This window comes from Sander lucioperca, chromosome 19 (assembly GCF_008315115.2).
Source record: "Sander lucioperca isolate FBNREF2018 chromosome 19, SLUC_FBN_1.2, whole genome shotgun sequence".
Classification (NCBI taxonomy): Eukaryota; Metazoa; Chordata; class Actinopteri; order Perciformes; family Percidae; genus Sander; species Sander lucioperca.
The window spans coordinates 4950506-4961135 of NC_050191.1; the positions used below are offsets into that span (position 1 = coordinate 4950506).

A 10630-nucleotide genomic window follows, 5' to 3' on the forward strand; every position below is an offset into this window, starting at 1 on the left:
TCCATACTGCGAGGAAAGATAATTATGAAGAGGCTGAGGTGGGAATGTGTGGAGCTGTGGAAGCGATCAGCAGAGCCAAGGCTGCACATTAACACCAGCCACCTGCCAAATGCTGGGGGAATTTTGTCTGTACCTCTTGCCATCTTTCCGTCAGTTCTTTTTTTTCCCTTGAATTTCATAAATGATCTGGTTTCAAAGACCTGCTGAAAACACAGACTCCTGATGCCACAGTGGCTACTTGACCAAAAGGTTAGTTTTTAACGCCCTGAGCAGCAGTGCATTGCTAAAAAGAGCAAGTGTGCTGAGTCAAACTACCCAGGGTAAAATCAAGCTATAAATAAAGTGAGTCAGTGTAAATTAACATAAAAGACAGAGGCTATGCAACCACAAAGAAAATACAATGGGAGAAAATGAGAAATGAACTGCTCTGACTCAAACATATTACCAGGACTGTCAGCAGGTAACATGAGCGCTTGAGTCATGGATGTCAGACAATGACAAATGACTGCACACAGATGGACTTCTTTCATTAATGGACCATAATCAATCACAGCATATACAGCCAAATTAATTAGCTCTTTATCTACTCTACTCATTTTCAGGTGCTGATACATCTTACGTTTATTTGTTTTGAAGTAGGAAACAAAACTGATTTCTCTTCCATTCCGCTCATTTACACTCATATGAGGCTATTCGGTGAGACCCTTGTAAGGAAAAAAAGAGGAGGACATGTTGGCTATCTTCAGAATATCTATTATCGTGAATCACCTCACTCTCTCTGATCTTTCCTGGACTCTAAGATGAGCTAAGGTGTGAAGAAAGAACAGGTCAGATAATGAGGCAGAAACAGCACTAGACTGTGGCAATATGAAAGTCCATTTAAGCCACTATATCAGGGTTTTTCCTGACTCAGAATGGGCCTTTTGGGGGGGGGAACTACTTACAACAGGAAGGCAATGAGTCTGTGTTACCTTATTTGAAAGACATCTATGCATTTGCCTTTTATTTCTGACAATTTGATAAGCAATAATGTCGATTATGCTTGAGGAAATGAAGGATTGGAAGTGCTATCTTTTTCTCTCAATTCTTATCATTTTGGCACTGATTTTCCTTTGGTGCTGGCTAAAACCTCTTTGGGGGGGGGGGGGGCACAAATTATTTTATGCAGGAAAAACCCTGCTATATGATACACTGGTAACAAAAGTGTTGAATGAGATTTTCAAGTCATTGTACCACTAATCAATCATCATTTAAGTGGCTTTATACATTTTCTCTAGTAAAGTAGAGACGTTTCACCTCACTGCATTTGTCTGACAAATGTAGTTACTACTGGCAGTTTAAGATTTAACATACAAAACATGTAATCTTTATTTAAAATATTAGGTTTAAGTAGACCTAAATGTAATCTGCAGATTTTTTTTTTTACAGTTATTGGCAGTGATCCTGAATGAAAATCTGCGGAATTTAGCGGACTGTTTTTCTGCTTGGAGTGGAGATGTGATATTCTGAGTTTTGTTTTAATTTGTTGAAAATCTGCAGAAGAAAAGCTAGCAAGATATGAAAGTAGCATCTCCTCGGGGCTCCATCTAACCCCTCCCCCTGCCCTTGGGGCTCCGACCCACCCACACACACACACACACACACACACACACACACACACACACACACAGACATTTCCTGAAAACAACAAATCCCCCCTCCCAAAAAAAGTACCCGTCAGAAAGACGGCAAATATGGCGGCAGTGGCAACTTTTGCTGAGTTCTCTCTTCCATTCTGCATTGACGTGCAGTAACTCCAGCGGCGACAACGCGCACTGAGCTCAGGCTCGTACATCGGAGGGATAGAGTACGAGGCAGTGATTGGTGGGTGTTTTTACAAGATTACAGCATACAGCAAAGATTCTCTATAACTAAAGACGTTATGATGATATAAAATGATGATGATATAAAACGGTACACACTTCCTGTCTCCTAAATAGGCATGGCCTCGTTTGAAAGTTGTGTATAATTAATTCATATTTTCTTTTGCTAACATTAGATATTTACACAGCTACAAGCCATATTTAGCATCACGAAATTGTTTTTTTTTACGTCATTCACGAACGTTATAGCTTTAACGCGTTAGCTTATCTGTGTAGCCAGATCTCGTGAGAGTTTGTTCCTGAGACAAAAACATGCCATTTTAGTGTCAGAATGTTAAGGAGATATGTGGCTTCTGAAAAATAGGTCCAATATTTACTAGACTATATATAGGGTGAAAGAATAGGTCATAATCTGTCTTAACGTTCACTTCTTCCATTGGAATCAATACATTCAGGACCTGCCACTAGTCTCCTTAGGAGGCGTGGCTTTGGAGCAACCCACGTGACACAGATACAGGAAATTACTCTGAGTTGGGGCGTCTTGTTTCTTAACAGTCTTTGGCTACAGATGACAGATATTTTCGCTCATTTTTCAGAGCCCATAAGTTATTTAGTGCGGTCGGGGTGTAAAGACTATTTCAAACAATATATAAAAAGCAAATATTGGAAAAAGTTACCAACCCGGTGTTCAGACAGAATGTGTTACTCACACAAATAGGACCGTTGTGCATTCTGTGTGCAGACAGTGTACACACCGACTGTACAGATGTTAGCATGTGAAGTATTACACAAACAGGACTGTTGTGCATTCTGTGTGCAGACAGTGTACACACCGACTGTAGAGATGTTAGCTTGTAGCAAACTAGCACCGACCGTGTGTCTGTGGAGTGTGCCTGTGTGTGGTTTTGTGAAAGCTCAGATACTGACTGATCCTGAAACTCGCCAGGAATTCCAGTTCTTTGTGGTATTTCCCCCTAAGCCTCCCTCTTTTTTCTGTTGTGTTTCTGTTTATAAAGTAGATTCAAAAAGCCCTGAAGGAGCTCAATTTTTGCTGTGTCTAAAATTCACTTAGTGTTCTGTCTAAGCACACCTTAACTGTAGTACAAGAAGAGTAAATCAGTCAGTAAATTGACCCAAATGATCGTCTATTATACACTAATATTTAACGTTTCTTAACATTAGCTGACATTAACCAACATTAGCTAATGTTCATTCCAGACCAAGTAAGGCTGTAGCAACAAAACCCCTTGTCAGGCGGAGCAAACAGCAAACTCAGGATGCAGGACTCAGACACACAGTAACAGTCAAACAAAGTATTTATTGTACACACCAGTACAAAACAGAACAGGCAATAGTCTCCAAAAAACACCGGCAGGCAGAACCAAATGGTAAAATTAGCGACAGTATCCAAAAAATGCTAACATAGACTCGGGTCAAAAACAGGTAGAGGATCAGAAACACTTACAAACTCACTGGGAAAAAAGGCTGTACCGCTAAACTCAAAGGGATAAAGACCAACTAGCAGAGAATAAAGAGCGAGGGAGTGAATATATACACCTGAGGGGGGAGGGGAGACAATTAGACACAGGTGCAAGACATTAGGGATGGGAAGGTGATCACACAAGGCGGGAAGGCAGACAAAGAAGGAAAGTGACCTGCAACACAAACACATGGTGAATTTCAAAATAAAACAGGAAGTGAGCAAAGTAAGTGGATGTGAAAGAAAACTGAATGACCTAGGATGGGGAGCTGGGCATGACACCCCTGAGTTTATTGATTTGAGAAATGTAGATTTGATTGCGTATGAATTAAAATGTTCATTTATAAGAGCATGTGCTAAGTCTTTCAAAGGTTTCATAGTCCTAATGTATATGCTCCAGTCACATACTGTATCCATCACATAAACATTACCTATACTTTATTGTCAAATAATACTATTCAGATTTGGTTATTCTGCTTAATCTGCCTTTCCTGTTGTTTTGAAAGATTTTACCTCTTATTCTACCAATTATTTTGTTATCCAATTACATGAAAGAGCTGAATCGTAAAGGACTGCATTTACTTTGTTTTACAGCAAATTCAAATATTTTTGAGTATGAAAGCTAGTGATCTGATCAGTCAGGATTTTTCAGCATATTTCAAGATGGATCCTACAATTTGGTTATGTTAGACCCTTTTTATATATATATATACTATTATAACTCGCGATTATTGGAATATTAATAGCACATTATTTATGTGTTTCATATGTACTCTAAAGGGATATTTTTCAAGTGTTTAATGCTCTTATCAACATGGTAGCGGACAAATATGCTTGCTTTACGCAAATGTTAATCATGATCACAACAATCCAAAACAAGGACTTTCCCTAGAAAAACCTCAAAGGTACTGAATGTTAAAAACATATGCTAATAAGCATAATATGACAAATTCAAGTCCATCAAGCAACAACAGATGGGCACATATGGTTCTCTGCATTAGCCGTATGCTTGGCCAGCAAGTGGTATTTGAGACTCGGCGTACTCCGGTGGTAACTCAATTCAGATCGACAGTACATGCAAATAACTTTAGTCTTGTCGAGAGAACCATCTGGAAGAGCTTTGAAACTGAACTTGCCATTCAAAAGACCCTTTTCTTTATTCATTTCTGCTCAAGGCGGCTCGAGCCGCACCGAAAACGCGTGCATTCTAGAAAAATAACCAACGCCTATTTTTCACGCGACACGCAAGCATGTTGGAAGCGTTTCCACGCAAAATAGAATAGGAAAAGATGTTTATATGTCATTTTGACACTAATACTTATTAATAAATGACATGTTGATGTTTGAAAGTCTCTGATCTGAGTCTCTTTGATATAAATGCAGATATAAATGTAATTTAAAAAAAAAATCGATTTTCTAATATTGCACCTGTCAATACAGAATGAAATATTCTGCAGCCTATTTTGCCATCAATACTGCTGACGTCTTTGCGGTAATCAAATCAGTCTATATTTATGTTTAACGTGGTATTTCATTTTATCAATGGGAAACATACATGTGTACAGACAAGGCTAGCAGCAGCAGCGCCGCGTCTGACACTTTTCTGGTGTGTAAACCAAACGCAACAGAAACGCCACACTCACGCCACGCAGGCAGTGTGTGGTTGGCCTAAATCAAACAACATGCTCGTTAATCGCACGTCTAAAAAAAAAATAGTGCAGTTTAAAAGGAATTTGCTTTATTATCATTTTTGACAGCCCCATCTATTATATATACACTTGGTATGCATTAATGCTCCTCAGTGACTGTTGACAGTCCTTTTTATTGTGGCATGTAATTATTTTCACTTCAAATATTAATTTTCTAACTGACAGATAAAGACTATATAACTTATTTAAGTGATTAGCTGTGCAAGACATATTTGTCATTAAAAATAATTAAAAATAATAAATGTGATAGTTATGCTAAGCATGCCACAGTATTCTCACTGTGGGATGTAATGACACTTCAAACAAGATGCAGCAATGGGCAGAATTCTTCTGTTCATCATCACATAAAACACAACACCACAGCCACCCATGGGAGCACTCATGTAAGCGATTACGAAGCCATTTTAATTAACATACAAGGTGAACTCTGACCTCCCCCAAGCTCTATGGCTCAGTGTTAAGATGGTCAGACTCTGCTTGAGTGATTCTTCTCCCATGTAACCACAGCCGCTAATGTGCTCTAAGTGTCATTAAAGCTGGGAGCGAGCAACACACTCTGGTGCTCCACTGATAGATGGGAAAGCCCTGTGGTGCAGTTATGATACAGAGGTTGCCCTGGCAGGGTGACAAAGAGCAGACTGTCAAAGTATCATTCACACACTCCCAGTTGGGGCTTTACATTATTTTGTGTCAGAGGTATTTAGTGCATGGAAGGTGCGATGAGGTATGAAAGCATGGTTCGTATGGATTAAGCAAAAAGTAAGGCTATATTACCAACTGGCAGGGCCGGCTGTAGCCCATTGGATGCCCTAGGCGACACTGAGATTTGCGCCCCCCCCCCAACCTACCACCTAGGGCTACTTTAAACCACATCCATTTCATGTAATTATTCTGATATGCATTATAGGTACACTATGTTGTATGTATTATACTGTACATTTATATTTGATACATGAACTACAGGCAATATAATGGTCTCAGAACATTTTCATTTTTAGTAACTTTGGAACTTTACTCCAAAAACAACTGAATTAGCCATGTGGCTTTAATGTGCCCCTCATTTATACATTCTGCGCTGTCCCTGCCAAATAAATGAAAATAAGATTTATCCTTTGTCCATCCTGTCGTTTGGGAAAGGTGAAATCTGGATTGGTATGATATGGTCCTCTACTGACTAATTCAGTCCTCACCGTGTCAGACAGGGTTGGCCAGTGAGCAGGATCAATAGGTTCTCCCCTGACGGACTCATGGATATCAGAACTTGTTGTTGAGGATAGGGTGTCTGCAGGCCGTAGTGTAGAAGCAGGGCCGGTTGTGTCTGTTGCTCCTTCACCTGAAGGCAAATACATACAATTGATGTTAATCTTTTAATACAGATACATGATGGCAATAGGCAATACACTGACAGATTTTCTCTCTGAGGTTGAAAGTCGTAGTTTTACAATGAATGGAAGTGTGAGGTCATATTTTGAGTGTATTACATACATAATCTTGAACTATAACAGATGATTATAGCTTTATTAATATGCATTTATAGCCCAATACTACATCTACTACTAAAACTAATACTATTACTACCACCAATAACTATAATAAATAAACAAACTTACAAGGTTCAGAGAGAGGTGAACCTGGGGTATCAGCTGAGCTTTCTTCAGGAGGTGAGAGTCTCTGCAAAAATTTCTGGAGTGCATCTGGACATTTTTAAATATAAAATAATATTAGCATAACATAACACCACTCATCACCAACACCATTACATTTACGTGTATTCACATGTATCTACTATTTACATTACCGTAAATACAATCCAGGCAATGTATTATGTAGAATGCATACGTAGCAGATTCTACATTAAGATAGAATAGAATTTGTCAGCAAAACCTTTCAATAGCCTGACGTCTCCCAAGCATGCCACAGCTTTCCACCTCATAGCACCATCACTATGTTTTCTCTGATTACTTTGAATGTTTACCTAGCTGGAAGGCTAGACAAATGTTAAATGAGAAGACAGAAGAAAACACTAGCTAGGCTACTCCTTAAAACAGTTTGGCTAACAAGGCTAACACTAGGTTTTTATTTTCCTTTTTTAAAAACGATTTTGTTGCTTGTGGATTAAGCTATGTAAACGATAGCCCACAACCAAAGTGTTTATCCAAAGAATCCTATGTGTGACATAGTTAAAATAAACTTAAAGCTATGTGTCAACTTGTGTCAGTCTGTTCAACTTATTCTGTATGTTTATCACTAGTGATACTGCTTGGAGAAATGGCAACACGTGAGAACGTGCTTCCAAATATTGGTCATCTGTCAAACATTCTTGAATAAGTTTTGATCAGGCTAGCTAGCTCCATTTACCAAGCAAGCTTACTAGCTAGCTTCTACCAGCAATGAAACGTCAACCATTAACAGTCATACAAAACACAATTTTGATTAAACTTTCAAATTAATGTCTGAGATGAAAATACATAGCTCTATACTGGGCTTTCTTCTCATCCTCCTCTTTTCTTCGTTTTCGTCCCTGTGCACCAGTTTGGATCTTTTCATTTTGAGAATTGATATTCTAACTAACGTTAGCTTGATCGAGTGTGCCCATTGCCTTGCAACCATAACGTCGGCATCGTCGTCGCCCCATACACATATAATATTTTCATTTCAACATTTGTTTTAATGAGGGTTTTATTTCATCAGGGTTTTATTTCATTTTTTATTTCGTTAATCAATGTTGTTAAGAGAAAGATATATGCTTAAGGGCACCAATAGAGGGCGCCCCCCGGCCCTGCCAACTGGGCAAAGTGGGCTATTTCTTTAGTACCCCACACCACCAGGACCACAGAAGGGTCATCCTTTATAATAGGTTTGTAAGTTGTAACTTCACATTATTAATGGTTAATCAGTAATTTACCAACGCTGTGTACTGTAGATCAGTTAATAACCTATGACTTGACTAACTTTGGGGTTGTCAAATAATAAACATTTCCTTTGGTTGCTGTTTATCCTCCACCACAATTGTCTTTTCTTTTACTCTTTAATTTATCAGACTTAACTCCAATAGCATATAGACCATACTTAATTTATTATTTATTTATTTATTAACACATTTACAACTGCAGACTTGATGTTATACAGTGAGCAACCCATATGAGTACACCAGCTGAAGGGTGTCACAATCTCAACCCAATTGTTATTATTATTAATGGCTTCTAAATGGTCTATAAAACATTAGTAATTAGTTTACCATTAAATAAATAGTTAAACATTTAGAAAAAAAATATGCTTATTTGCTTTCTTGCAAGCAGTTAGAAGAGAAGATTGATACCACTCTCATCTGCATGCTAACGGAAACGTTATAGCCACACCACCATTGCTCTCCAGGAAGTCACAGGTCACAGGGCCAAGAAATAGTGCGTGTTCATGTGTTTCAAACTGGAGAGATTCTTTGTAAACATAGGTCAACATGTCACAGAAGTCAGAGCTCTCTGTTACTGATTGGCTGCTGGTATTCTGTGGCCGCACTTTGCCGCTGAAATTTAAACTATCTATTACTTTTAGATTGGCCACACTTCGTTGCCGGCCACAGCTCGCTGAGCTCGGAGCGGCTTCCACAGCTTTTTTATTTTTATTTTTTATAATTATTAATTATTTTTGGGGCATTTTAGGCCTTTATTTTTATAGGACAGCTGAAGACATGAAAGAGGAGAGAGGGGGGGAATGACATGCAACATTTGATGCTATAAAAATGGGGTGAAACGTCATGATTGACAGCTGTGATTGACTCGCGATTGGTCTGTGTAAAGGTGGGACTTCGATACCGCGGCTCCATGGCCCAATCATTACTGGGCAGACTTGGACTCCAAAATTACAAAATGGCAGCGCCCATATCTGGGATACTTTGGTATCACTTTTGTCCAGTGGAAGGAATTGGAGATGCCTTGTCCATCTTTATATACAGTCTAGGTTCTCTATCAGTCCCTGTAGGCTATGTTGCTTCTTTGAATTATGTATTGTATCGATATATGAGTGTTCTCTTTAACGATTTACTTTAATGATTAGAGAGGCTGCTTGGAAACATTTCTCTGCGTGCAGTAATGTCACTGCAGCTAATATCGTGGGACATTGAAGCAGAAAAACTAAACACTATAGTTATAAACTAGACAGAGAAAAACAAAACTAAACCTTTAGCTTCTGAAAATAATAATAATGAAGTTCTTTGAGCTCTTAATGGGGACGCAGTTACAAATGAATATGTCTGCTGCTGCAGCTCTGCTTCCTGCTATATTATTCACAAAGAACGTTAATATATTTCCTGTATGTATTATTTCACCCACCTGCTTTTAATCAGAATATTAATTTATATGATTCAACTGGCCCAGTATGTGGATTAACCAGATTTCGTTTCTGTGTGTCAGAGAGTTTTATAGTTTAAGGCCCCATGCTGTGTTTGAGGAACCTCTGAACCAATGGGAAGAATCAAAGTTCCAGCAAGGTGCGAACCTTATCTGCAGGACCCTCCCTCCGGCCATTTTACACTCTTCTCTTCATTTAGGAGTTTGGAGCAAGGGATGTGGAATTTACATGTAGGCCGAAACCCTCTGTTTGAAAGACCACATGGTCTCTGAGTCTTTTGTCTCTGAGTGCCGGTTGGCCACGTGTTCTTTTGTACAAGATCAGTTTATGAATATTTGGTTGGATCCAACAGTCCCCTTACTGTAAAGTGTTACCATAACTTCACTTCAAACCTGTGGCAGCAGTTCCAAATAAGTTGTTTAGTGCCATGCAATGAAAAATACCTTTTCACAAAGTTTTTCACAAGTTCAGTAGGTGTTTTTTCCAAAAGAATGCTTTAATTCTGAAAAATAAAGTTGGTCACCACACAAAACTCACTCAATGTCTTTTAATATTATTTCTTAGATATGTAGGCTACATACCAAGAAAATTCATGAATATTAACTGAGATACCCCATTATGTTGTGAGCAGTAGGCCTACGTGTGCCGTTGGCAAAACTGTGTCTAATCTGTCTGTGTCTATGTCTGACCTGGGCTGGCACATGTTCACATTAAAAACATGCAAAATATCCCGGTTTTAGTTCTGGGAAATCTGGTCACCCTAATTTTCTGCCCCCTTGTTTCAACATCATACATCCATAAAACGTACAAACACAGCAACACAATTACTATTGGGCTACAAGTTCTACTTGGCGTCTACATGGGGGCTTTCAACTACAAACAACAATGTAATACCATCTACGGCGATATTTGACACAGAGCGAGCGCTCCAGTCATCCTCTCACTTCATCAATAAGTCTATGACTTCACCCCTTGAAAAAAGCTAGCCTAGCAACGCATATTGTTTACATGTCTTTTGACAAGACGGCTGCATTATCAGAAGCTAGAGCAAGCTAGATTTGGACATGAGTGATGGAGAGTCAGATCAGGGAGAGATCAATGACCCATCATTTTCGACGAGGAGCATCCACCTACCCATATCATCGCAGTGCAGCCGCCCTAAGACCCTGATGTGAATGTGAATTTTTACCTGCCCACTTTTTTTTTTTTTTTTACCCTGGCGCTGGGCCTGA

The 10630-nt window shown here is 39.0% G+C and overlaps 1 protein-coding gene across 3 annotated transcripts in view; it reads left to right on the plus strand.

The window, feature by feature from the left end:
• The window catches only part of cnih3 (cornichon family AMPA receptor auxiliary protein 3), a 143932-nt gene that overhangs the window by 1692 nt on the left and 131610 nt on the right, over nucleotides 1–10630 (plus strand). The gene's annotated exons all lie outside the window — the stretch shown is intronic.